General features: G+C 46.7%; 1 protein-coding gene across 2 annotated transcripts in view; it reads right to left on the bottom strand.

Annotated features, from left to right (window-relative positions):
• CAPN6 (calpain 6) overlaps nucleotides 1-8256 on the bottom strand; it is a 52739-nt gene extending 44483 nt beyond the window's left edge. The window contains exons 1-3 of one of the 2 annotated variants that reach the window (XM_058847852.1): nucleotides 8152-8256; nucleotides 6610-6857; nucleotides 235-322 (exon numbers count right to left, since the gene is read on the bottom strand). The gene's annotated coding sequence lies outside the window, so the exon portion shown is untranslated. Of the gene's footprint in view, nucleotides 1-234; nucleotides 323-2372; nucleotides 2399-6609; nucleotides 6858-8151 lie in introns of those variants that run through there. The other variant, XM_058847853.1, reaches the window with a different exon arrangement.
• Nucleotides 8257-27645: the final 19389 nt, after the last annotated feature.

The raw sequence follows: 27645 nt of genomic DNA, 5'->3' as shown, positions 1-27645 counted from the left end.
CAACAACAACAACAAAAAACCCAAACAATATGTTCTAAGACCTTAATTCCCAGAATCCTGACTATCAAACTTGGCAAGTTTATGGTCACACCCACAGAGCTCAAGTAAATTGCTTTAAAACATTTTACAAATGAGAAATCAATTAGAGAAATCACTCAGGATGGTTTGGAATTTGGGGGACATGAGGGATGTCTCTGCTTCAAGAGAGGGAGTGGTGAGAGCATCTGAACTTACCCTGTTTTGGAAATGCCCTCTGTGTCAGCTCCTTTCCCCTTCCTTCTGGACACAGGCTGGAATTAGAGATGTATCTCCCCTTCCTTGCCTACAGCAATAAAGACAAATGCAGGTTGAATTAACCAACATCCTGCTCTGGAGCATGGCACTGCATCGTCCTGGCAGCCACTCGCTGCTCCAGCTGCAGGGAGCTCAGTCTCATCTCACAAACTGGGTCAGATTCCACACATCTGAGGGAAAATAAACCAAGCTTTTGCAGCTGTGCAAGTGAGCAACAGCAGGAGAAATACAGAAGAGTAATGAGGAACACTTGGAAATGTCAAATTTGTCGTGGTCTTTGTTCTTGTGAGTGAAAGCTGTTTATGGACGCCCCTGGATCCCTGGAAGTGTCCAAAGCCAGGCTGGATGGAGCTTGGAGCAATGTGGGATGGTGGAAGGTGTCCTTACCCATGGCAGGGATGGGCTTTAAGATCCATCCTCACCAAAGCCATTTTGTGATTCTATTACTTTCTGGTTACTTATCTCCCTCAAAAAAAGTGTTTCAAGGCCTCTCACTTGGCAGGTGGCTTCCCAAGACAGGGAAGATAGATTTGCTTCCCCCCACAAACCAGTTCTTCAAATTCAAGTGTAGAACAACTCGTCAATTTTAAAGAGGTACCTCGGGGACCACAACAAAACAGTCTGACTAATTTGGGTGGGATATAGGTTACTTCATAATAACTGGCATTCTTGAACATTAAAAATTCCCCATGAGCTATCTAACATTCTAAACCGAGTCTATTTGTTTTTAAAATAGCCCCTGGCTGATGAGGTTTCTGTCACTGCCTAATTCACTGAGACAGGTCTTTCATGACCTCACTTCACTTCCCTTTCTCCCCACCTATCTGCCAGACAGGAATGTGAGTCCTTCCAGGAGTAACACTCCATTCCACAGCAGCCCGGAAAGTTCTGTGGCACTGCACAGAAGGTGATAAAACACTGCCTGCCTCGCCCTGGGCTGCTCAACAAGGGAGACATCAACAAGGAGGAGGCTTCTCCTGCCCCTCTTCTCCTGCCCCTCTTCTCCTGCCCCTCTTCTCCTGCCCCTCTTCTCCTGCCCCTCTTCTCCTGCCCCTCTTCTCCTGCCCCTCTTCTCCTGCCCCTCTTCTCCTGCTCCTCTTCTCCTGCTCCTCTTCCCCTGCCCCTCTCCAGGCTCCCTGTGACATCTGCAGTGTGTTTTGGGGCTCAGGTTGCCAGGGCTGCTCATCCTGGCTGCCAAATGTTTCACCCCCACCCAGGAGGCACTGATGTGATGATGAACTGATGATGATGAACTGATGATGAACAGAAGTCCCATCACCATCTGGGGAAGCAGGAGAACCCACTTTGACAGGAACCCAGAGCTGCCCATTTTAAACTCAATAAAAATATCTCTTTCTTGTTGGAAAGCCCTCCACCAAGAATGGCAGTGCAGTTTCTATACAGCAGCCTGGTGGTTTGAGCACTGAGGATGGGGGAGCACAGCTGAACCCACCTCTCCTGGGGCATTCACCTACCAGGACATGGCCTGAGGCAAACCTGCTTCCCATTCCAAGGTTTACTTTTGAAGCAGCTCCCAGTTTTGGACCCTCAGTTGATGACTCAAGCTCCCAAAAAACCAGACTTGTTCCTCCAGCCGGGGCACACAGCAGCAGAGCATCCCCTGCTCCACTGCCACGGCTTTACCCTGGCTCTGCTGGCCTTGCAGTGCTGAGGAAACACTGGCTCTGCCAGGGCTCCCTGCTCTGCCATGTGATACAGAATGCACAGTGCACTAAGAAACACAGTCCTAAAAATACTGCAGCCCAGCTCAGAGACACTCTGTGGCTCAGCAGAGAGAAGGGAACACTCCAGGGGAGGGACAGAGGAGAAAAGAAAGGGGAAAAAATCCCTGAAGAGCTCTACAGGTCACCCAATCCCCCGTGGTATCAGCAGAAGTACAGGAGGTCTCACGTCACTCAGTTTTCAACCTCTCAGCTTTTAAGTCTCTCTCCCCCCCTCTGTTTTTCCAAAGAGTTTCCCACCCTGATTAGAAAAAGAGTTTCAGAAGAAGGGTGAAGTGGAGCTGGTGTAGAGTCCCCTCTTCAGCCTGACCACGGAACAATCTCAGTTTTACTTACAGTTTATACTCAGAGATGATTCCTCTGCCAGAGCCAGACAGAGCATGAATAAATCACATTTAACACTGGGTAAATACCAGCTCCTGGCCTTAGGAGCAGCCATAAATTAAAGGGACATTCACTTGAAATCCAGGTCTTGACCAGAGCACTGAGATGAGTTTTGAGTGTTAAACTTTCCAACAGTGTTTCTTTACACTCACATTTCCCTGTTTTAACCCTTCTCTCCCCCAGCTGCTACACAGGAGATCCACAGCAAACAGCACTGACTGTCCAGACAGGCATGTGAGGGATAACCACACCTTCCTAATCCTTGAATTCCTGCAACAAATACACAAACCTGGACAGAATTCACCAGCTCTCATCTCAGTTTTGTTATTCTGTGTAACCAAGTGACATGCAGGGCAAAGCTGAGGCAGAGCAGGTAGTGCAGCTGTTGAGCCCAGCCATCCATTCTCCCACTCCCATCCCAGCCCAGGGGTGCTGGGGCAGCAGGGCTGGGTTTTTCCTAACCCAACCCAGCACTTTCAGCCCCAAAGGCCAAGCAGCTGCAGAGGGCCCTCAGTGCCAGATGAAACTCCTCTGCAAGGAGGAGGCTTGGTGTGTTGTAACGCATAAATTCTATCACACACCCCAGTTTGCTGTTCCAGCTGCAGGATTCCAAGGAATTTCCATGCACAGCAGCAGGACTAAAAGGGCAAAGTACATTTCCAGGAGGGATTTAAGGCTATAGTTGGGCACAGCTTTGAAAATGAAACTGCATCTTCCAGAAGTGGATCCTGAGCTGAGGCAGCCTCGGGCCCACGTTCCTGCTGGTTTGGGAGCTCCCATCTGGAAATCCCATGGAGGGATGGCAGAAATGAGGCACACAGCATGTTCCATGCTCTGGGGCAGCCTCCCGGGCTGACAGAGCTGGGCTGCCTCAGCCTGGACAAGAGAAGGCTCCAGGGAAGCCTAAGAGCAGCCTCTCAGTTCCTAAAGGGAGTTTATATAAAAAAAGAGGGAGAACAACCTTTTTACATGGGCAGATAGTGATAGGACAAGGGGAAGCAGTCTTAAATTGATAGAGGGGAGGTTTAGGTGAGGATACCAAGAAGAAATTCTTTCCTGAGAACTGGCACAGGTTGCCCAGAGGTCTCCCCATCCCAGGAAGTGCTCAAGGCCAGGCTGGGTTGGATTTTGAGCAGCCTGGAACAGTAGAAGATACCTCTGCCCAAGGTGGTGGAATGAGATGAGCTTTCCAGCCCAAACCATTTTGTTATTGAATGAACCCAGACTGAAGATTATTGTCCATTTGCAGATATCAAGTTGTCACCTTAGCAGCCACCCACAGCTGGTTCTCAGGTTTCTGCTTTGTGCCTGCAGCTGTGTGCCCTGTCTTGACAACACACAAAAACCTCCCAGCTCCAAACTCTGCTCCTGCAACACTGACTCCTCAGCAAACCTCAAAGCCACTGTTTGGACTAAAAGAGCAAAACAGGGACTCAAGTATTTCACTGTTTGCAAACACAGTTTGGTATTTTCCCAAACATCTCTGTTTCCATAGTTTGCTTCAGAACAATCAAACCAGGAGCGCCTCCAAAAAAGCAGCCCCGCAGCCAAAAGCTTTAAATCACTCTGAACTGGTTTTCTGTAAAACTAATTAAAGGAACTTCCAGAGCTCCAGCTGGAAAAGGTTATTGCTCTTTCTTGCTGTGCAGAGTGATCACAGGTCCTTACAACGCAATGGCTTTGCAAATCTGTATTAACAGTGCAGGGGAAATTAAAGCAGCTGAAAAGCTTCCACTTCATAAACACTGTGGTTTCACTGCTGGCTGGTCCACTGCTACTGCTGCAGCAGAAACATCTCTTCTAGAGAAATTTACTCATGCAAATTCTTTAAACAGCTCAAGACATTAACTGGGAGGCTTTATGCTGGACTGGATATCTTCTCTTCCTCTACATAAGCCAATAAAAAATGTATTAAGTCAGTGTTAAATCCATGTTGTGTGGATGTACAATTGCATTAGTAAGAATATATTCAATTTTGATTAAATTTGCTGCACAGCATAATTTAATACCACCCTGTCCAGTTTTAAGGACCATGAGCCAGGGCTCCTCTGTTGCTTTGGGTGGCAGTGCTCTCCCTGACTGGATGAAACACCAAGTTTATTTTGTGCTCTGGGCTCTGCTTGTGCAGCATTAGTCCTTCTTTCATCCAGCATTTAGATTTTCCAATAAAATAAGGTTAGTTTGGCTATTTTATGGCCTCTGTAACTCAGGACTTTCACAGGCATATAAAGGTTTCTCCATTAGCTCAAGAAATAGCTGCGGGAAGGAGACACAAGCATTTGCTTTCCTGCAGGAGCAGGATGGTGCCAACCCTGTTCTGCTGTGCAGTTTTGCCACACTTAAAATCGAGAAAGGAAACCACATATTTTCATCTGGGAGTAAATGCCCATATCCTATCACTTCTGAGCAGGAATGTGGGGGAGAGAAGCTGGACATCAGGAGCTCCACAAGCTGTTTGCTTTCACAGACAGCATCACGGCCTGCCAGAATCACCAGGCTATAGAGAAAAGCTTTTTTGCCGTAAAATTAATTACAATACTTGTTCTGCAGCAGCACAGTGCTTAACCAGGCTTTTCTTTCAGGCCTCACTGAGGTAGGAGAGGTTCTGTGGCACTTCAGCTGGGAGTCAGAATTCAGATTGCACTGCAGAGGGGGGGTGCTGGGTCAGGACCAAGCCTGACATTTCCTAAGCCCAGGAGTGGAGCAGGAGCTCTGCCAAGAACCTGCCACTGATTTTCACAGCTTGCTGTCCCTCCAGCTCTCTATCTCACCAGCTCCTGGTGAGATAAAGTGCAAACTCCTCCTCACCCTGCAGGATGGGGGTACAGAAGCAAACAGATGCTGAGAAAAGCTGCCCTTGCAGGTGACTGTGCCCAAGGGGGAACAACTGCATCTGGCACGAGCAGAAACACCACAAATGTGTAGGGCTGATGGTCAGGGGTGTGTGGGATCTTTTCAGCTTGAGAACTGAGTGAAATCAATATACACCTGTGATTGTTCAGCAGTACAATGCTGATCTCATGGTCAAAACCGCTCAAAGTCCTGGCAGAAGACGCTCAGAGAGGATAAACTCTGGCTGGACTCCCTCTCTCCCCTCCTTGCCTTTCCCACGAGAGTTTATCCCCAGTAGCTGCCTGTGGAACACTTTTAACTATTCTCTCTCTCCCCTCAGGCAAGGACAAAGATTTAAAAAGCAATGGGACAGCAGCAAAGCAGACTTTTGCCTCCACCTGATTTTCAGGTGAAACCTTCAACAAAACCCTGAAATTCTCAAAGATCATTGCAAGCAGAGACAAAACCCATGGCTCCTTTCAGGATTTTCCAAAGTGCACAGGTGTCTCCATGTTTCAAGAAACCTTGTCCTTCAGTGGCTTCCAGTATAGCCTCAAAATCAGACAGATTTTCAATTAACATCAGAGAAGTACAATTCCAGTTAGATTATTTTAAAAAGTCATTTACTACAGTAGATGCCAGTTGTTACAATTAACATTAATCCAGTCAAGTGATCCAGAAAAAGCTCTGAAGAAAATACAAACAGCATTGTAACTCAATTCATTCAAGCCAAGGTTTTGTGCTGAAGCCACAGGAAACAGCTTTCTCCAGAATTCTACTACCTCTCCATTCTGCCTTTTCATAAAAGTTAGTTTAAAAAAAGAGATTGCAAATTAATCAGTAACTCCTTTTCAGACCACTCTGTTATTTTATATATCCACTTATCAATTATTTCATATACAGTACAAAAATCCCTCCTTCACAAGAACAACGAAAACAAAAAAAATACATTTAAAACCCCCCTTGAATTTCACAGTGAAAGAATCCACAGTGAGAACTGACAATATTTTGGAAGATCAGAGACAGGATGGCAAATGGAATTATATGAGCAGAGATCAAATCACACTTTATTAGTCTGGCCCCATTCTTTGGAATAACTGTAAAGGATGCCTGTAGAGAGAAGAGTGGGACTGGTTATCCCAGAAGGAAGGACAGCACTCATGCTTTGGCAATTAATTCTGCAATAAAGTTTGGCTCAGAGTTAGCACAGAGCTGTGACTTTATGAAAGAAGTATATATTAAACAAACTCAAGTAATCCACAGCATTTTCTCACTGTGTTGGCTCATTTTGGTTCACACAGAGTTTTCTTTGCTGGTGATAAAGGTGTTAATCAGTAAACACCAGTCAGGCACTCACCTGGCTGGGGTCAGACGTTGCTCGGGGCACATCCAGCTCCAAAGTGGCTCCTGCAAACACTGATCCCTCTGCTTTTTAACCTGGAATTCTCTGGGCTGTACCACGATCACATCTCCAGGGGGTGTGTGTTGGGATAACTCTGCCAGGGATGTCCCAGGGACACCAGGAAAGCTCCGAGCTGACCGAAAGCGCAGAGCCTCGTGTTCTCCTGCCACACAAATCCAGCTGGCTGCAACTGTGAATGAACTCTTGAAGAAGGAGATAAGGCCAGGCTGTTTGGCAATAGTTGCAGGGTTTGTTTGGATTTATTTTTATTTTTGAGGGAAAAACAACGGATTAATGTGCACCGTAAAAATAAAAACAACCAAAAGTTACATTCCTTATTGGGCAGCACAGCATTCATCCTTCTCTCCCTGTCCTAGTAAAGGAATTGGAGAAACAAAGTTTAGAACCCAGAAAATAATATATTTCTCTTTGCTGTGGCAAGATAAAAAGTAGGACACAAAGAAATTCTTGACAAGAAATAGTTTTGGAAAAACAAGCTTCTCTCCATACTTTGCTCAGCCTCAATTTCCTTTTGGGTAAATCCTAAACATCTGGGTTAATTTGACTTGAATTTTTTTCTGAACTGCGGGCTATAACACCTTTATTTTGCCATTATGTGGGTTTGATTTGTATTTTAGTAAATGTAGCTCCATTTTTTAACAAGCACCATTTCAAAATGCATTACAAAATTTCATCTGTATCATAGTCTTATATATTCTCCCCAGTTTTCTTCCTCCATTTAATCCTCATTTTAGTATAACTGGTCTAAGTTTACAAATAGGTTCATTCCTTCTCCTCAACATCATTACTGAGCAAATCTCCTAGAGGAGATTGGATCTCAGGGAATGAGTTACATCCACAAAATACTCTGAAGGTGATTAAGAAGCATCACAAATTTCTGCACTGCAAGGTTCACCACAGGACAATTTGCTCTTTTACCCCAATTCCTTTTGAAGGCACACTGAAATTTGGACTGAAAGTCCCTGGAAGCTGCCACTACAGTTTTACTATTTCATGAGTAAAAAAGCCTTACATACTAAAGCCATGTGTTTCCAATTCCTGATTGAGTAAGTAGCCCAGAGTTTAAATCATAATAAAAAGCTGATGCCTGTATATTACACTCAGACTGTGATTCATTTGCACAGCTGAGGGAAGAACATGAAAACCCCCAGAAGAGCACAACAAAATTCCACTCTGTGAGCTGATAATAATATTCACAGCTTATAAGATGTGTTCTCGCAGTAGCTGCCTTTGCTTTGATCCAGTGCAGAACAAAACCATGAGAACTTTTTGATGTGAGTGGCATAATCCAAGAATTGGATGGGATTTGTCTGGGCTGAGGAGGAGCTCTTGCTGGAAGTCTTGTCAGAAACAGAAATCCCTTTGGACAGGCAGCAAGATGAGCCACAGGGATGGCAACTAATGGGAAAAAAAAAAAAATAAATCCTGGAAAAGAGGTTCACTTTTTGAGAACAATTTAACCTTCCAGTGCCATACCTGAAATCCTCAAATGAACCCTGCAGCCTTTAGCTTCCTTGGTGGATGTGTCCCCTCCTCTGGACTGGTTTCCATCCATGCCTGTGCTGCATCTCCTCCTGTCCCCAGTTTCCTCACTGCTGTCCTGCACAGCCTCCTGAGCAGTGCCTCACCGCTCTCTCCCTGCTCCAGACTCACTGCTCTCCAAACTCCTCCTGCACCCTCAGCAGCAAACCACAGCCAGCCTGTTCTGTAAAGCTACACCACAGTGCAAGTAACCACCAGAACCTGCTCCTTCACAAGGTCTTCTCTACCCCACATCCGTGTGTTCAGCACCTTGAGCTCAGAGCCCATTCGTACCTTCAGAAATTCCTGCCCATCACCTTGGACACACACTCCACTGCCAGGCTCTTGTGTCCCACCAGGGATATGGTCACTTAATTTCATGGGGCAATTTATTAATAAAACATGAGGTGGTTTCCAGAAGAGATTCAGCTTAAATCCTACATGTCTGCTCTATTCTTTCTAATTTCAGCTGTTTGAACAAAGAAGAGCCCAAGAGGCAGAATCTGAAAATTAAGCAAGATTCAGTGAAAACTTTCAGAGCTGTGTATTCATCTGTGCCCGGTTTTGCTCAACAACAGCATTTTGAACCTGGATCACTCATCCTTCACATTGTGGAATTTTGATAACAGGTTCCTTCCTACTTTCTCCCAAAGCATAAATGACCGGAGGGGTTGGAGTAAGGGACCAGTCCGAGGCTGATTCAGCTAGCACTGAACCTTCTGCACAGCACTAAGTTAAAGGAAGACAATCCCTAAAACAGAAGGCACAGGAAGGGCCGTGCTTTGCCCCTGTCCACAGCTGTCACAGAATCTGAAGCGTACAGAGCAGCTTTATCCCCCAACTGCTTTAACCACAAACAAAAGGAAAATTTCTGAACAGACAAGGCAGCACTGCCATGGCTCAGCTGCCCGGAGCAGAGGAGTCTGAAGCGGGCGTTTGGAGTTATTTTTCAGGCAGGCTGGTCACGGGGGGGAGGAGGAGCAGGGGAGCATCCCTGCGAGGGAACGGCCCCAGGATTTATTTCCCTGCAGGACCCACTCAAAATCCAGCCAGCCACCCCCACGGTGAGCCCGGGGAGGGGGAACGCGCCCGGCGGCCGCGAGGTGGCGACATCGCCCAGGGATGCGAGGGTGGGAAAGGCAAGGGATGGGTGGGAAAGGTAAGGGAAAGGTGGGAAAGGCAAAGGAGAGATGGGAAAGGCAAGGGAAAGTTTGGGAAAAGCAAGGCAAGAGAAAGGTGGGAAAGGCAAGAGAGAGGTGGGAAAGGCAAGGAAAGGCCGGGAAAAGCAACGGAAGGGAGAGGTGGGAAAGGCAAAGGATGGGTGGGAAAGGCAAGAGAGTGCTGGGAAAGGCAAGAGAAAGGTGGGGAAGGCAAAGGATGGGTGGGAAAGACAAGGACGGGGTGAGAAAGGCAAGGGAAAGGTGGGAAAGGCAAGGGATGAGTGGGAAAGGCAAGAGAGAGGTGGGAAAAGCAAGGGAGAGGTGGAAAAGGCAAGGGAAAGGTGGGAAAGGTAAGAGAGAGGTGGGAAAAGCAAGGCAAGGGAGAAGTGGGAAAGGCAAGGATGGGGTAGAAAAGATAAGGCAAGGCAAGAAGGGTGTCGATGCTTCAGTGGGAATTTAAGGGGTTTTCCAGGTCTCAAGGAGACACAAACAGTTGCTGGTTGCTGGAAAGATGTTTATTGTATAAAAACATCAGTCTCATCAAAGGCAAAGAGTTCAGAGAGTTAAAGTCCGTGCTAAAAGCTTTTGGCATAAAGTCCCAAATTCTGAGCAGCAGCTCTATGGTATAAAGTCCTGACGTCCTGGGCATGGAGTCCTGTTGTCCTGGGCCACAGAAGCAGTTGGTGATGATGATGGTGCTGCTCTTCTTCGGTTGTGTCTGTGTCTGTGTCTGTGTGTGTGTGTCTGTGTGTGTCTGTGTGTGTGTCTGTGTGTGTGTCTGTGTGTGTCTGTGTGTGTCTGTGATCCCCAATTAGGGGATTAACTTCGTAAATCATCCAAACAGCTAAAAACAAGATTCTAAACCAAAACTTTCTACACTAATCCAAGCTTAATTCTAACATGTGAAAGCACTGTTCTCTTTATCTAAATCTTACGTATAGGGTAGTACCCTATCTGTTCTATCTAGAAATGTAAGCTATATTTTCCTTATGTCTAGAGCTATGTTGAATCTGTGAAGGGTAGCACTGAACTTTAAACTGGATAATAAGGCTTTTCACTAGCTAACACAGACTCTTAAGGCATTTAAGTTAAATTTTACTTACTACATTCTTATATTATATATATATATATTCTTTCTATATTATATATATAATAGATATGTATGTATTATATATACTATATATATTTATATTATATATTATATATATAAAATCCGCGAGAACCAGGAGCGGTTTCACCTGGCGGTGGTGCAAGGGGGGATGCGGAGCTGGAGCTTAAACGGCAGAACTGGCAGTGAAATAAATAAAGCTTGTGGGGCTGGACCTGAAATCACTGTCGGGATGGCAGAGTGACTGCTGGGATGTGAAAGGGACATTTGGGATGGGAAGGCGACTGTCGGGGTGCGATAGGGATTGTCGGGATGCGATAGGGACTATCGGGATGCGAAGGGGGCTCCAAACCCCGCCAGTCCCGGCCACCCCTTCAGCGCGGCCGCGGTCCCGCCAAGCTCAGGCCGGGCAGCCGCGGCCCGGCCCCTCAGCCCGGCTGTCCTGAGGCGCAGCTCACACTGCGGCCACTTCGGGACCCGGCGGAGCCGCGGCCCCGCTACCGCAGTCCCGGCAGGTGCTGTTTGGGCCCGGGAAGGGCCGGCGGGGGCTCTCCGGTCGCGCTCTGTCAGGGAGCTCGCCGAGGGAAAGCGCGAAGCGGACAGGATCACCCCCGGGGCGGCGGGGGCTGAGGGGACAGCGGGGAGCGGGGTGAGGGGAGTGAGGCGGGAACGGGCGGGCAGCACAGCGGGCTGGGATTGGCTGGGCTGGGCTGGGCGGGAACGGGCGGGCAGCACAGCGGGCTGGGATTGGCTGGGCTGGGATGGGCTGGGCTGGGCAGGCGGGGATATAAACAGCGTGCGCGGGAGGTGCGGGTGCCATTGAGGGTGTGCAGTGTTTGCGTGTGGGGTCTGGTGAGCTCTGCGGGGTCGGCTCAGGGTGCTCACAGCTACCCGGGGCCGCCGCGTCCCGGAGCGGTGTCGGTGCTCGGTTTGGCCCTGTCAGTGCCCGCCATGCCCCGTGAGGGTCGGGCAGCGGCGCCGCTGGAGGCTGGTGCGCAGCCTGTGGGGGAAAAGCTGTCCTTAAATGAGGGGTGGGCGGGATGCGGCTCCGTGGGGGTCTGGAGCTTAAAATAATACTAAAAATGGAGGCAATAAAGTTGTTTTAGTCCATTATTGTACTGCTCTTATGTTCTATTAGTATTTTGCATTAGACTATTTCCAAGGTTTTTTTCTAGATAAATAGTGTTGATTTATTGTAGGACTGGGGCCACAGAGAACATAAAGCTCTGGGGCTGGAGCCAGAGCCAAACCCAAGTGGATCTGAAATAAATCCCACAGGGAAGGGGATGGAGCTGCCCAGGGGCTTCCAGCCCAGCCAGTGGTGCTGAGCACAAGCCAGGGGTGGAATCTCGGGGGTTCCTGGGGCTCAGAATCAGCCCAAGAGCACATTTTGGGGTGAGGAATCCCCTCTTGGGATGGGTGTGACGGCTCATGGAGACACTGAAATGATGGTAGTGACTGATTCGTGTCCTTGTCAACAGCTCTGGGCTGCAGCGAGAACCAGGAGCAGCTTTTAGTTGCAGGCAGTGGGAAGCTGAGGAGCTGGAGCTGAGGCAGCACAGCTGGCAAGACATGAACATGGTAGGGCTGGGGGTGAAACCCCTGTGGGGCAGGGACAAGATAGGGACTGGGGGGTTGGAGATAAAATGAAGATCTTGCTAAGAACCTGCAGCAGCTCCGCGTGTCAGCAGTGGGGAGTTGTGGAGCTGGAGTGGAAACTGAGCTGGCAGTGAAATAAAGCTTGTGGGGCTGGAGCTGAAATCACTGTGGGGTTGGGGTGGGAGAGCAGTTGCAGTGGTGGAGCTCATTGTGGGGCTGGGCTGGAGCTGTAGCAAAGATCCTGCTGTGAGAAGCTGGAGCAGCTTCACCTGATGGAAGCGGGAAGATGTGGAATGAACCGAATCAGCAGAGCTGGCAGTGAAATAAAGCTTGTGGGGCTGGAATAGGGACTGAAGGAGCTGAAATCACCAGTTCTTCCCCAGCTTCTCCCCGCTCCCCTGTGCAGTGGAGCAGGACGTGTGTTTTTGGGGCACACGGGACACATCCCCTGCTGCCATTCACCGTCTGTGTGGGCAGGCATCAATCAAGCTGAAAAACACACATGAAGAGAAAACTCCCTGAGGAGCTCACAGAGACAGGAGCTCCCTTCTCTTTGAATTGCCATTTGTATTCCGAGAGTTGTGTAAACATTAAATATTTAAAACATTGCCTGTAGCACTCTTGTTTCTCGGTGGGATTTGGATAAAGCCGTTCCTGTCTCAGGGTCATGAGAAATGTGCTCAGGCTTAGCGCTTTCCCCTTTTCCATCCGAGCTGCCGAGGCCTCCAGGAGCGCTGCCCCTCTCGCACAGCCTGAAACCCGAGCCTTGTTTAATGTTGGCAGGAGTTGGACTGGGTTTGGCTCTCTTTTGCCCTGTCATTCCTGGTCTGTGGGATGCTGCTGCAGGAACTTTGTCCAAGCCTCCCCAGCATGGGAGCAGCTCTGCACTCCCAGACAGAACCTACTGCACCAAGCTTTAGGTTTTTTAGCAGTGCCCAGGCCATGCTCACAGCAGCCCACTTCTGCTTTGGAGCCTGGGATGTTTCACCTTGGACACTTGATCATGCAATGGCATTTTTTTAATTAGTAAAGATCTGTCTTGCAGGATACCAGCTCTGCTCTCACAGTGCTGGTGATTTCTTGTTGCTGGTAACTCTTAGCAGCTGTTGTAGTTTCCCAGGTGAAACTCTTCACATGGAGTCTGAAGTTGTGATTATCCCCATCCTGGACACCAAAGAAATTCTAAGCCCACTTTGGTGTGTTTTGTCTGTGGCCTCAGGTGGTTCCCCAGGTGCCACAGGAACCTTTGGCCACAACAGGAGCTGAAGGTTGAAGAGTTGTAGCCTATTGCTCTAAATAATATTTTCCTAGTGCTGGTGTCTGGCATTTAAGGTCACAGCTGATCTACTTTTCTGACCAGAAAAGCAAAGTATTCCGAGTCATTCGGAGTTAAAGATTTGAGGATATTAAGGGCAGGCTTAGTTTTATGTATCTAAATCCATGTCAAGGGGACAGAATGGTGTTTTTTAGTTTCTGTTTTAATGGGGTAAGCCATGAGGGGATGCTGCACTGGCCCATGTGCCCATTCCAGGGTACTTTGTCACTTTGTCACAGGAATAAGGGAATTGTCCTTTAAGAGGAGAGCACGGGAGGACACGTTTGCCCTTGTCCCCAAGTTCTCCAGCTCGTAACTGCATTGCCCCCCCCGTGTCCCCTCCCCACCCAAAGCATGACCCATTCATTTGCAGAGCTACAAAAGCTTGGCCTCATCTCCCTGCTTGGCTCCCGCTGTGAACACACAAGCAGTGCTTGGGTGGGCGACCTCATTTGAGGGCTGATTTCATTATAGATCAACTGTGTTCCTCCCCTCGTGTATTTCATAGTTATCTTTCTCCCTGATGAGGACTTCTTAATTAAAGCATGGACAATTTGTGACAGAATGGCATTTTCCGAAGATTTTCTTTCCTGGTTGCACAAATGCATCACTCTCCAGAGGCCAGGCTGGTCATGTGTTAATTTAAAATGAAAGTTTTATTGCTGCACCCTGCTCTAGGTGCTGCTCACTGGAAGAAACACCATTTACAGGCTGGTGACAGATTTGGCTGTGGGTTATTCCAGCCAGGCTTCTGTCCTGTGCTAAATCAACCTCATTTTGGCATTGGTGCCTTATTTTTCAGCAAAACTCTGGCCATGTCAGAGCAGCATCTTTGTCCCCCCTCCTGTCCCCAAGAACAGCAACTGAGTTCTCCTGTTCCACCAACCCTGAAGACCTGAGCAGACCCCAATGCCTCTGGAAGGTCTTTCTGCTTCCTCTGGTGTTCTCTTCCATGGGCTGTGGCACTCACAGGGACCCTGCCCTGTCCCCAAAGGCACTGAGGTCACATCAGAGAGCAGGGGAGCTGTGCTGTCTCCAGGACCCCACCAGTGCTGCCCAGCTCAGCCCCTGCCCCTGTCACACCGGGGGATGATCTCAGGGGGCCTGGTTTAACCCCAACCCCACCCAGCCACTCGCTCACTGCCTTCCCAGGCCATGGGGAGAGATCAGAAGGGTGAGAGAATGTGTGGGTTGAGATAAAGGCAGTTTAATGCGTCAGAAAAGAAGATTTCACGATGATGATGATGATGATAATGATAATGATAACCATATGCAAAGCAAGTGATGCACAATTCACTTGTCCAGCCCATGGATGGCTTTCCCTCAGTTTATTTGATAAGCATGACTCCAGATGGTCTGGAATATCCTTGGGTCAGTCGGGGTCAGCTGTCCTGACTGTGACCCCTCCCAGCTCCTTGTGCCCCCAAATCTTCTCACTGGCAGGGCATGAGAAGCTGAAAAGTCTGAGCACAGACACTGCTTAGCCATGACTGAAAACAGTGTGTAATCAACATTATCCTCACACTGACTCCAAACCACAGCTCCTAGAGTCAGTGCTACTGGGAAGAAAATTAACTCTCTGCCAGCCAAAACCAGGCCAGGGAACTCTCAGCCAGGTCTCTTATATTCAGAATATAGGAATATTAAAAGCTTATGAATAAGCTTTGAAGGCAGCTAAAGATGCAGGTAAGCCTGATGAGGCTGACAAAGCACAGATGCAATTAAAGCAGTGCCACTGGGATGTTTATCCCACCCAGGGATAAACAGCTCCCTGGAGCATCTCCCCATGGTTATGGTCACTCCCATCCTTTGGGACACCTCTGCCTGGTGTGTTGTCTGGAGCACAGCACAGAGGCATCCTGGGGTGAAAAAAGCTGAAAAAAGCTTTTTAAATCACAAGATTTGATGGCAGATGGTGAAAGGGAGCAACAGAGAGCGGGGTCAAACTCCAGATGTGATACCCAAGGATGAAGAAGCCCAAAATCTGAACACAGACACTGAGAATCATTTCCAGTGATCGAAAATCCTTCTCTGTGCTGTCTTCACAAACCAGGAAAAGCAGAAGACAGCAGCCAAGGGGTTTTCAACCAGGCCAGACATTACTTCAGTAATTAAATCAGTCCAAGCAACTGATACCACATAGGGCTGCCACACTCGGACTGAGACTTCCCAGGAGCAAATACTTTTGCTGCTCTGATGTACATATTCCAGGATCCCTGATGTTCATTTCTGTCTAGATCCAGATACAGCAGGAAGGCCAGGCTGTGGAAACTGAATTTTTCTTTCACTGACACAACAGTAAATCTGGAGTGATTCCGTATGTGCCAGAGGAATTCCTGCTAAGACAGCAGCATCATTTCCAATGGCTTGCAGAGCTGGCTGGGGGTGCCACACCACCAGCACTTAATTTCCTTTTAACTCTCTCTGGAGTCCCTGCAATAGCTGTGATAGATGCACACAGCAGGTTTTAAACCTGCCATTTTCAGAACATTTTGCATGGGCAGGAGCACTTCCTCCAGGATTTTATCGACCTGATCCAACACATAGCCCCTGAAAGAGACACCAGGGTGCTTTGTTGGCTCCTCGAGCACACAGGGACAAAAGCAGAGACTTTTCTAAAGCACTTGTTCTGCTTTTCTGATAACATTTCCTTCAGTGTCAGCCCCTGCACAATCGCATAAAGGCTGCCCTGAGAGTGGTTTTCTCCCTGTTTCATGATGGGAACTGCATTTTTTTTCCATGTGGCCTTTCCCTGCAAACAGAACTGCACTGTCTGTGCTGCTCTGGCCTGTCCAGGCACAAGTGGTGCCAGCACTTTGCCACGAGGGGTGATGGGTTGGTGGCCTAAGCCTTGTTAGAATTTCTCAGGGCTCACGGGGATGAAACTTTTGTCCTCACTGTGGTTCTGACAGAGAGGCTGGGAAAGGACAGCTTGGAGCTTCTTCAGGCCCATGTGGGAAGGCAGGACAAACACAGTGCAGCTCTCAAATCTCACCAAACTTTCCCAGACTCATGTGGGACTGCACAGGCAAAGTCAGACCCTGGATGCCAGGGCAGAGTTCAGATGGGGCCACGTTTGCTGCTTTGAATCCTCAGTTTTATCTGCAGTGCTCACCCAGGGAAAGAGCTGCCCTTATTTTCCCCTTTTCTCCCAGAGTGAGAGCTCATCCCTTTAGGCAAAAGGATGGGTCCTGCACAGCTTGGGCTGCTTCAGTCAGGCAGATTTGTATCTTAATTAATACAGGGGCATCAAATTCCCTCCCCAGGCTCTTTTTTTTTTCTGCATTTATACAAGTGGGCCAGATTTGGGAAAGCTGAGGTATCAAGATGAACGAGTGTTCTATAATTTACAAGTCACAGTCAACACACACCTGACAAATAAAAGCCTCAGAAAGGTTGTTATCGGCCTAAATACTGAAACCAAATTTTATTTTTTGAAAATGACATTACACACATCTTGCAAATGTACATTTAGATGAGAAAACAATGAGTAACAAATATTGAGAGCAAAGCTATAAAGTGGACAGGTTCTCTGCTGCATGGCATTGCATTACAAGAATACTCAGACCCGGGATGGTTATTACAAGTAGTAAAAACAGTTCACAACACCTCACAAAAATGGAATTTTTTCCTAGTCAAATCTTCTGACAAAAGGAAATTCTGTTAAGGGAGAAGAGCCATAGGGAATAGAGGTGTGGATCTAGGTACACTTTGTGATTTTGTGGCACGGCTTTTTGGGGTTTCTTTAAGTCCATTTCTTACAAAATGCGTCTCTGTGAGTGACCCCATCTTTTCCAAGACTTTGCCCGTTTTCTGTCCTCTCCTGCCAACAGAACCACAGCTAATAAACAAGGAGCCCCTTGTCCTCAACTCAGAGCTCAGGAGTGTGGAGAAGGAGCCGTCTACAGACCCCCCAACAACATAATTCCCATACCCCATCCCCACCCCCTCGCTGCGTATCCAGGAAAATCAAAAGTGTGTGCAAACTCCGCAAATCAGGGGCCGTGGGACGAGTCCCAGGGACATCCAGCACCGCCAGGAGCGGAGGCCACGGCCAGCGCCGCTCGTGCCTCTTGCCTCAGCTGCAGCGCCCAGCAGCACCTCACCCTCCACCAGAGCCGAATTTCCAAAGGATGGATTCGCTCCCCAGCTCGAGCAGAGGCAGCAGGGGACCGACCTCCACCCGCTGGATCCTGGGAGTTGGATCTGATCAACGTGCCGAGGCAAGGCACTGCGAGAAATCCGTTCCCCGAGAGAACCTGTTGAGAACTGCTTTTCAAACCTGGTCATTTATCGTTTTATTTATGCCCAAATCTGTACTTTACAACCACGAGAGAGAGAGAGAGAGAGAGACAAAGAGTAAGAGAGAGGGAGAGAGAGAATCTTTCCAGGAGGAAAGGAAGAGCTAATTAAGAAAAGAGAGGTACAGGACCATGCATTTACTCTCAAGAGCTTGTTCACGAGCAAGCCAACATTTCTAACACTACAACCACTCATCTACATCTGTTTGCTAAGTAACTGAGTTCTACCTACAACTAGAGAGCAGAAGGGGTCTTTTTATTTTTTTCCCCCTCCTTTTAAAACGTCAATAAAAATGTTTTCTGTACAAGTTGAATGGCACAAAAGGTGGTTAAAATGCTAAATAACTCACCACAAATGGAGAATGCAAAATTAGTTCAAAACATGCATGGACTGTGTACAGGTAAGCAAGGAATCATTGGCATAAAGCTGCAATATATTACAAGATGATACAGTTGAGATCTTTTGGAATAACCTCTGCTTGTTCTGTCCCTTTGAAGAGACCTTCACATAAAAATTCAGCATAAAGGGAATTCGAGGTGTGTATCCAAGCAGGAAGTTAACTATGGGCAACGTTATTTGTCTGAAGAGAAAAGCATTTCCCCTCCCCTTCCACACACTCCCCCAAGGTACAAAAGTCAACATGATCAGCATTGCTGCAGGCTTGCCAAAAAGAAAGGTTAGACAGGTCTGTGGTAGGAGAACAAAAGCACCATTTAAATTAATAGCTCTTTGTACAATGTCATTAATTAAATACCTTATTCTTTAAACAAAAACATCCTGAAGTTTACCAATCCCACCAAAATAACCACGGACCCCTTCCCACCCCCGTGTCCTCCAAGGTTATGTACACAGAGTTTAAAGTATACCAGCTAAACTTTAAACCCAGCTGCCCCTCCAACCCCCACCCTCGGAACCACAAGAGAAAATACATTGTGGCCTCTCAGTTATATTATATTGCAGCTTTGTCGTGAATGAGGAAATCATACGAGCTCAATGAGTGACCTAAGACAGTAATCCACGATCAGGTTCCAGCTGAGCTGCACATCTCCCTGCCTCAGCACCTCTGGGTGCTGGCTCTGCAGCTCTGGGAGCCACAGGGTCCTGAGCAAAGGCAGCTCCTGCTCTCCAGACAAGAGCAGCATGAGGAGCTCAGGCTGAGGGGATGGGAGCTGCTCACCTCAGCGTGGGACACGATTTGTAACTGAGAAAGAAGACAAAGGCTAGAGACAGCAAAGCCAGCAGGCTGATCCTCCTTGCCTGTGCTTCCAGACTCGACAGTGTCACAAAATCCAGAGAATTATGGAGGGGAATGTGTCATTTCAGAGAACAGAAGAGATTTGGCTAGACAGGTTTCCTCTTTCCAAAAGACCCTGGGTGTCTTCTAATTGCTAATCACAGCTGTACTAGGATGCCACGGTGCTAAAGCTGCTTGGATCACCCATCATTTAAATAAGAAGCAAACTAACAACAGTTTCACATGTCAGAATTCAGCATGTAATTATAACTCACAGGCTTCCTTGTTCTTACATTCAATACTCCTGCTTCACCATATCTAAAAACACCAATTAGCAGTGCAATTAATTCCCCAGACATTCTTCTATTTAGGCAGATGCATCATTAGACATCACGCTAAATCTGAAAAAAGGTCCTCTGTCTTAAAGAGAGGGAGAGAAAGGGAAAAAATCTGTGTGTTCTGCAACCCCCCCTGTGACAGCAGGGTCAGCACGAGAGGGAAACAGAATATCACAGGATTTCACCTGCCACCTGCTAAGGAAAGTGAATTACAAGTCCATCCATACCTGCTCTGCAGTGGTTGGAAGCAGATGGAGAAAAGCAGCCGTGCTGTAATTAAAACAAAAAACAACAAAATACTCCCCCAACATAACCCCCAAACCCACACAACAACAAAAATAACCCCCACAACGTGTTTCTCAGGGATTCTCTGAAAGTAAAATTTGTCATGTTGAAAACTGGGCCGTTTGGTCCCTTACAGGTATTTCCAGAGCCTGACCCTGTGCATGGGATTCCCAGAACTGCGGGATTCAGAGCCAGGGTCAGGCTCTCGCTGACCAGGTGCCACCACCTGTTCCATCACGTGCCAGGTGAGTGCCAGTGCTCTGCAACAACCCCACTGTGCAAACATGACCCCAATTTAGCTCCATTTCCTATATATAACTCTTGCAAAGAGAGAGGGAAGAACCAGCTTGGATAAAATTCAAAAGCAGCCTTGAGTTTAGATGAGTCACCTAAAATGAACCGAACCTTTCTTTCTATTTCAGAGACATTTGGCAATGCTTTTCTCTAAAATCCAAGCCAACCATAAATCTCTATTCTGCCTGGTACTAGCTGGGACTAGAGTAGAAAAATATTGGTAGAAATAGAAATACTACTTCTAGTTCCATAAACCTGCTGGGCTCAGGGCATATCTATTGGTAGACAGAGCAAGAGTAAAGGGAGATAAAGCCAACACTCTTTAGAAGCAAAAAAATATGGAGGAGGCCCTGATTTGTTGAGGTTCCTTGTTTAATTTTCAATTCTAAAACTTTTCAACTAACTATTTCAGCTTTATCATTAACTATAATTAAACTATACAAAATATCTCCCATCTATAACTTGCTATTTGAGGTCCATACAAGAGATGACTTTTTAACTGGGGCCAGTGAGGTTTTTCTCTGCAAAGGCTGCAGCTGTCACCCAGGAAACTGAATCTGCACTCAAGCAATCAATCACACAAGAATTATCAACAGTAACCAATCTTTGAAACAGGAGACCAACCTTGGACCAAATAGATTCACAAATTAATTGCAGAGGAGCTTCTGCCTGGTTAAAGCAGCAGAAAATTAGGTGTATTTGGTTCCATTTGCATTATACTGACTGTCTGAGAATTTATGGAAATAAAAGAGATGCAATTTTTGTGCAACAACAGAAAAATATTCTGAGACTATACAGTAGAAAAGTGTTTGGATAAGTCAGTTATTTTGTGGTTTAGGATTAAATTCACAAGCACTATATCCCAACAGAACTTAGGAAAAAGATCTCTTGAGAAGAAAACCAATGTTAAGCACAGGTGTCCATGTTCTGCATGGATTTCCCATTGCTGTGGTGGCTGCAGCAGCTCTCACACAGGGGCTGGGCATTTCCTGGGTGAGATCAGCATCACCTCTGTGCCCACACAGCAAAAAAACCCAGGAAACCTCCCTGAGGAGTCTGCCCTGGCTTTTCACCCTGGTTGCCACTTTTCCCAGAGTGTTCTGAGCTCTGTGGGAAGGGCTGGGGGGCTCTGAGGTGCCCTCATTATTCTCTTACATTCCCCAGAGTGCCAGGTGTGTCCTCCCCAGGCCAGGGCAGGCTGATCAAGGATTGATATTCCTGGTAAATAAACCCAACCCACAGCTTGGTGCTGTTCTTGAGCAAGTGCTGCACCTTCTTTCTCCCTTGGATGGATGGCATGTGCTGGCAAGAGTTAAATGGCAGCAGGGGAAGAGCTTCACACCAAGTTCTCCTGCCTGCAGTCAGGTTTGCCTTTATTTCTGCCAAGGGCAGAGGGACAGACAGTGCTGTGGACAGACACTGCCTCCTGGCCTGGGGACCTGCAGGGACATGACTCAACAAACAGCCAGGAGCTGCTGCTGCTCTTCTGTCCAAACCAAGCCACAGAGCCTCAGCTAGCCCCAGCCTCCTTCTTTGTTTGTCCCCAGAATTTCTTGGTTTCTGTCCTCCATTATTCCCACACACCAGTGGCACTGACATGTCCAGTGCTGTGCCTCGTGCTCTCCCTGCCATTGGATTTTCTCTGAAGCTCCAGCTCATTTAATGACTCAGTACCCATCTCCTAACAAACATTCCCCAGCAATCCTCTAAGGAACAGGCTTTTCCCTTCATCTCCTGTGTTCTCCATCATGGCATCTTGCCATGACGATGCCATCTTTCTTTTTTTCAGCTGACAGATTAATTACTGCCAAGATTTGTTAATTCCCTTTGGGCATCCTCCTTTTTCTTCAGCTTGAGTGATAAACTGTCAGACCTAGGGAACCTCCAAACTGGCTCTTGGAGAGTCCTGAGTTCATGGAGATAAAGAGTCTCAAGAGATGAGTTCAAGTGCACTAAGCAAGGACATTGCAAGGCATGTAGACACCTGGCCATGAACACTTTCTAAACAAGAAGGTTTTCAACACCTGGCCCACTTTTCTTAGTAGAAAGACACAGAAATAATTAGACTTATTCACTGTTTGTAAACACAAGGCCCATATTTTGACTACTAGCAGGAATTGCCCCTGCTATGTGCACCTACATCTAACCAAAAGAGGGGCATTGGGGGCTGTATTGAGGCAGGAGAGAAATGGGCTGCTGGATGAGGGTTTCCCCTTCCTCCCAGGGATGTTGCTGTGGTTTTGATGGAGAACTAAAAATGAGGTGTCTGTCTTTCACCATGACTGAAATACTTGAGCATTTTTACAGCAGAGTTTTGAGAGAGCCAGAGTTCAGTGAGAGACTTGCCAGAGACACAGTTTGCTCCTACAAAGTGCTCAGACTTCACTGAGCAATGAATACATTTTAAAATCAAGCTCTTTGATCAAAGCACCCTACAGCTGAAGTATTGGGACCAGCCCTCTGTGCACTGGGACACCATGGCACAAGGAGAAATCATCTGTCCAGGGTTGTGCCACACCCCAACATCTCTGAAACCCCAATGGCTCTGAAACCTCACTGCTGAATCCACTAGGTTTGATTCCCATTTGCTCAGAAGCTCATCTATTAGCCAAAAATAGGTGTTGATGTGTTTAATATTCTCTGAGTAGTGTCCCAAGGTCTGTGACCCCAAAACTCCACATTTTCACCTGCTGGTGTAGTACTCATACCATGCCCTGCAGCTGGGGTCCTGTCAGAGCAGCTGTGCAATGGCATTGCTGGAAAAAGCCTTTCTGTCCACCCACTGATATTCCCTGAAAATCTCCCCTCTCCCTATTAAAATGAGGGTTTGTCAGCTCGGCCTCCAACCTTCAATCACCACTGACTAGAACTGTTCCAGAGGAAATAAAACAAAAGGGTCTATACATTGCTGCTCCCAGCCTTTCACCTGCAGGCACCGGGAGAAACCAGCTCTCGAGCCAGGAGCAGAGGAGGACGAAGAACATCTGAACAGCAGAATCAACAACCACTGCAGCAGAACCCAGCCCTGTTCACTCCACAGTGAGGAGCAGCTGTGAGATGCAAGACTCAGCTGTAACATTTCCTGAGATACGGTGGAGAGGCTCAGATTCATGCAGATGGGACAGAGGCATCAGCCAGAAGAATTCTGTGGTACTGGAGAGAGCAATTTGCAAGAGATGGGCTAAATACCTCGAGACTTAAAGCGTGCCCTGCCTCCTTTGGCCAAGGCCATTGAACCCTAGGCCTTGCTGGGCACATGCACAGTCCTGCTTCTGAAGCCCAAGGGGTGTTAGAAGGCACTTAAAGTCTTCACTTTCCTGCTCTCAGCACAGCAAGGTGGGGTTTCAGCTGGATCTCTTCCAGGTGTCTTGTGTAAAGCACTCGTCCTGTTGCATGGACTGACCTGACTCTTCAGATGCACAGGAAAAATATCCTCATCTCATGCCATCCATTTGCTTCTGCAAAGAACCTCACCAGTCCCAAACGCTGTCCCAGCCTGCTTCCATCAGCAACCAGAAAAATAACCTGGAGCCGAAGATACCACGTGGAAAAAGCTGTTTTGTTCTCTCGTGGTCATGATCAGCACCTGGCGTGTGGCAAACACACCTCCACGGAGCTTTTCTCTGGTTTTGGATTGTCTTAGCTTGAGGAGACACTTTCTAGACTAATTTTAGATCTACTTTACTTGGCTATTTTTTATCCCTTTCTCTAAAAATGATTCTGCCTCTGCTACAGTGAAAGAGAACTCTTGTTTGCTCTGCACGGTTGTGGGGTCAGCAACAGAATCACTGCGGTGCTCTCAGCACTCCGGGGAAGGCTCAGACTGGAAAACCCACACAGGGCCCCTGCAGAGAAGATGCCACTTCCAGGGATGGTTGTCCCTGGAAAAATGTCTGGGTAGGGATTCAGCCTGGAATCCCAGAGCACTCCCAAGGGTGTGCTGGGGAGCAGCACTGACCTCAAAGGCGTGAAAAAGCAAAGACAAGGCATCCTAGAAAATGTTATCTGTATGGATAAGGAGAAACTACCACTTTAATGCCCTTGTTTCCCATTGGAAATGCCTGGGTGTAACAGTGCTTTGCTGTTTGCCACAATTTTTGGTTCTACCTCATTTTTTTCCCCTTCAAAAATACTGGACAGGAAAATAAGAGAGAAATAGCAGCTGGTTTTTTGTATGCCTACAGGTGTGTTAGCTGAGGATGACAGAGATGTGGAAGCTGTTTTCCAAGCAAGATTCTTTTATTGTCTATGGAAATAACACAGTTAGTGTTGCTAGCTCCTGAGAAGACCATAAATAATGTGCAGATATAGGAAACACAGGCAGTGGTAGGGAAAAGCTGCTTCCAGCTCCCACCACAAAGTAAAATCCCATTATCAAATTCTTTCCAAATCACTTTAATATATTTAGCTGGTGGAACTGAACTAACTCCAAATCTTATACCAAATGAGGTTTTAAACCAGAAACTTCAGGATTTTAAATGCTTTACTAGCTATAAAAATCCCAAGGCTGAAGGTTTTGCTGCATTGCTCTCATCTTCTACAGTCAAGACCATCACCTGAGTGTAAAAGTGTTAAACCCCTCAGTCTGTGCTATTTCTTCCTAATGACTGTGTCTGAATTGGGGATCTTTATATGCAAATTTGCTAAATTACACTGAAAAAAGGCAGATTTCAAAGAAACAAAGCCCTGCTACTTTAAGAGTTTCTCCAATTTGTCTTTAAATACTCTATTGTTTTAAAATAATATAGTCTCAGTGATTCAATTAGTCTCTGAAAGCACTAAAGGCAGCCTCATGAGGCAAATTAGACAAGGTTTTTGTAGCAGAATTAATATGGCAAATCCTCATATCATGTGGAGCTTTATGTGCTTGTAAATGTAAAAAAAAAAATAAAAAATATGAAAGGTGAACTCTGGAGTATATAGTGGAATTACTATCATCTGCTCCAGGATCTCACAGGGTCTGGAATTGCTATAGTATATTGGAAATAATTACTAATTCACAGCAGTTCAGGAAAGCTTTCTGACCAAACCCAAGCTTAATCTCGTGAAAAGTCAACACAGGAGTAAAGCACGTGCTAAAATTTAAGCTTCTAAGTTCTTTCCTGTATCAGGGCTGTCCTGTTTATATAACTATGGTCTGATGCCTGTGCACTGTTTATCTGTATCCAAATCTAGATGAGGGATCCTACAAAGCCAGAGATAACTAGTTCTGAATGTATGGAACATTCCACATGCATTTCTGTACAAGAACTCATGCAATATTGGCATTAATACAGACTTCACTCTATGCTACAGCCGAAATGCTCACTGACTTCTACTGCCCAGGCATTTCTACCTAGAAAATTGCTTCTTAAAACTTGGGAGTTTGACCTCATACCCTGTTTTCTTTGTGGCTTCTGCTGGTTTGAATGGCTATTTTTCCCACTGAACATTTTTTTTAATTATTATTATTCTTTTAGGCCTTTTCAAGGTCCCCCTAATTCCCTGAAGGAATTGCTGGGCTCAGCCCCACCACAGGATGCTCCTCATGCAAGCAAAGCTGCATTCCCAAGGGAGAGCTGGCAGGATCAGGTTTTAGATGTGTCACCAGGTGCAGCTCAGGAGGAAGAGCTCAATGATTCCTTAGTGATGCCCCACCAGGAAAAGCATCTCCAAATAACCAAACGGAGCTTTTGGCAGGCAGGACAGGAACCCCTTCTCAACAGCCATCCAAACAAAGGATCATTCCTCCCTTGGGATCCAGCTTTCTCTTACACAAACTGCACTCGCAGGGTGGGAGCATCTCCCAGATTCCTTTCCTCCCACCACCAGATCCAGCAGCTCAGGCTGCAGAGAGCAGCCCAGGATAACAAGAATTTGGGTTTCCTGGTGCATCCCTGGAGAGTGTCCTGCACCGAGCAGCAAGAGAATCTGGATGGGATTGCATGGCTGGTCTCCTGCTTTCTCTGAGGACAGGTGGCAGGACAGGCTCACCCTGGCTGTGACAGGAATGGCCTCTGTCACCGTGTGACAACACCCTGGACTGCAGCTCCAGTCCATCCATGGCTCCTGCTCAGGGTCCCTGGAAAGGCAGAGACTCAGGGAGGGACTCAGATTCCCACCAACAGAACAGGGGAGAGGGTAAAAGCATGTCAATTATCTGTCCCACTAAAGCTTTCCCTAAGACAAAAGCTCTGGTGAATAATATTGTTATTAGCATAACCAAGGCCTTTGACATCCTTATGCTTAAAAAAGTCCTTTTTGCTCATGCCCAGTGTCTACAGTAGCACTCAGAGGATTAAACAGCCAAAAATTAGCACCCATAACCAAATCTGCACCCAGAATATTTCAGCACCTTCTGTTAGAGGATCTGAAAGCACTTGACAAATGTTAACCAACATTTGGCCTCACAACCCCCAGTGAGGTAGAACAGAGCTGTCCCTGCAGGGACAGACAGACAGATTGAGGCACAGGGTTACTCAGAGACCTGCTCCCATTCAGACACGAAATTCAGCAATGCCAAGGGCTGAGAGGTGTGCTGACTACTGCACCCAAGCTTTGTCCACAGCACCGTCCTTCCCCCCACAAACCCTCAACACGAGCCCTTAGCCTGTGAACTAACCCCAGGATTCTATTTACAATATTTAAAATGACCATTTAGCAGTTGTGCAGTCAGAGAGTTATTCAATCTAATGAAGCTACCAGTGAGAACAAATGGTTTCTTGTGCAAAACTCTGGGTGTAAATGATCATGCACTAAGACTACTGGGTGCAAATTTGGTGCATGATAACTCTGACCCCTTGACAATTCCCAATCCTGGCCTCTCTCTGATAAATCTCTTTGAAAAAGTTGCATTATAAGCATGATCACACGAGCCTCGGAAGATACAGCCTGCACAGATTGTTTCATCCCAGCAATGCAAGCAAACAAAACCTGGAGTGGCTTTGGGAACAACTCAGCATTCGTGGAGCATCAAACATCACGAGGATAAAATCCATCCTAATCACAAGGGGTTGCAAGGCAACAGGGAGTAGGTGTCTATGTTGGTAAAAGGAAATAAAAAAAAGGCAAATAGAGCAACAAAGATAGAATTGATTGCACAGATTTCATTTAGGTAAAGTTCTGCAAGGATCAGTTTTATCAAAGCTTATTCCATGAGGGAGGGAGGCAATGGCAGCTGGCCTAGGACAAAGCTTCGGCGCAGTAAAAACCACCAGCCCTGCGTGAGGAGATGAACTTTGCATTCTGGAGGAGGCATTACTGATTAATAAAAGCAAAAGCTTTCTCTAAATACAGCGAGTTTGTTTTTTCTCAGATAGAAGAGTTTCTTAAAATACGGGTTTTAGAACACCACAAAACTTCATTTGTTATATAAGTAGAGAATCTGGTCATAGTTAGGAATAGTGAAGTGTAAAAAATCAAATACGTAGTCTTAAACATTACAAAAACTATCAAAACATTCAATATTTTGAATTGACCATTTTTTCCCCCCCTACACGTGTCTGTTTTGGCAGTGATGACAAGATTTCTAAACTGAGCTGTTGTTATTATTGTTCTGCAGTTGTGGTCGGTTTTTTTTGTACTTTTTTTTTTTTCTGAACGTGTTTTTTAAACAAAAGAAAATTACCAGCTTTTATAAAAAAGAAGGAGCTTGAATGCTTACTCCCAAAACACAGATAAAAGGTTTTCCTTTATAAAAAGTGTATTGATTTTTTTGCTATAAAAAGTGACCTATAGGGTGTCAAACCTGAAAACAAATTCTCACAGTGTTTTCAGTGTTGGCTGTTCACAAGGCATTACTGTTACAAACAGAGATAGAGAGATACCATAGGGGA

The sequence above is a fragment of the Poecile atricapillus genome, chromosome 12 (assembly GCF_030490865.1).
Source record: "Poecile atricapillus isolate bPoeAtr1 chromosome 12, bPoeAtr1.hap1, whole genome shotgun sequence".
NCBI lineage: Eukaryota > Metazoa > Chordata > Aves > Passeriformes > Paridae > Poecile > Poecile atricapillus.
Note: the sequence above shows the minus strand (reverse complement) of the source record. Positions and strands in the feature narration are given on the sequence as shown.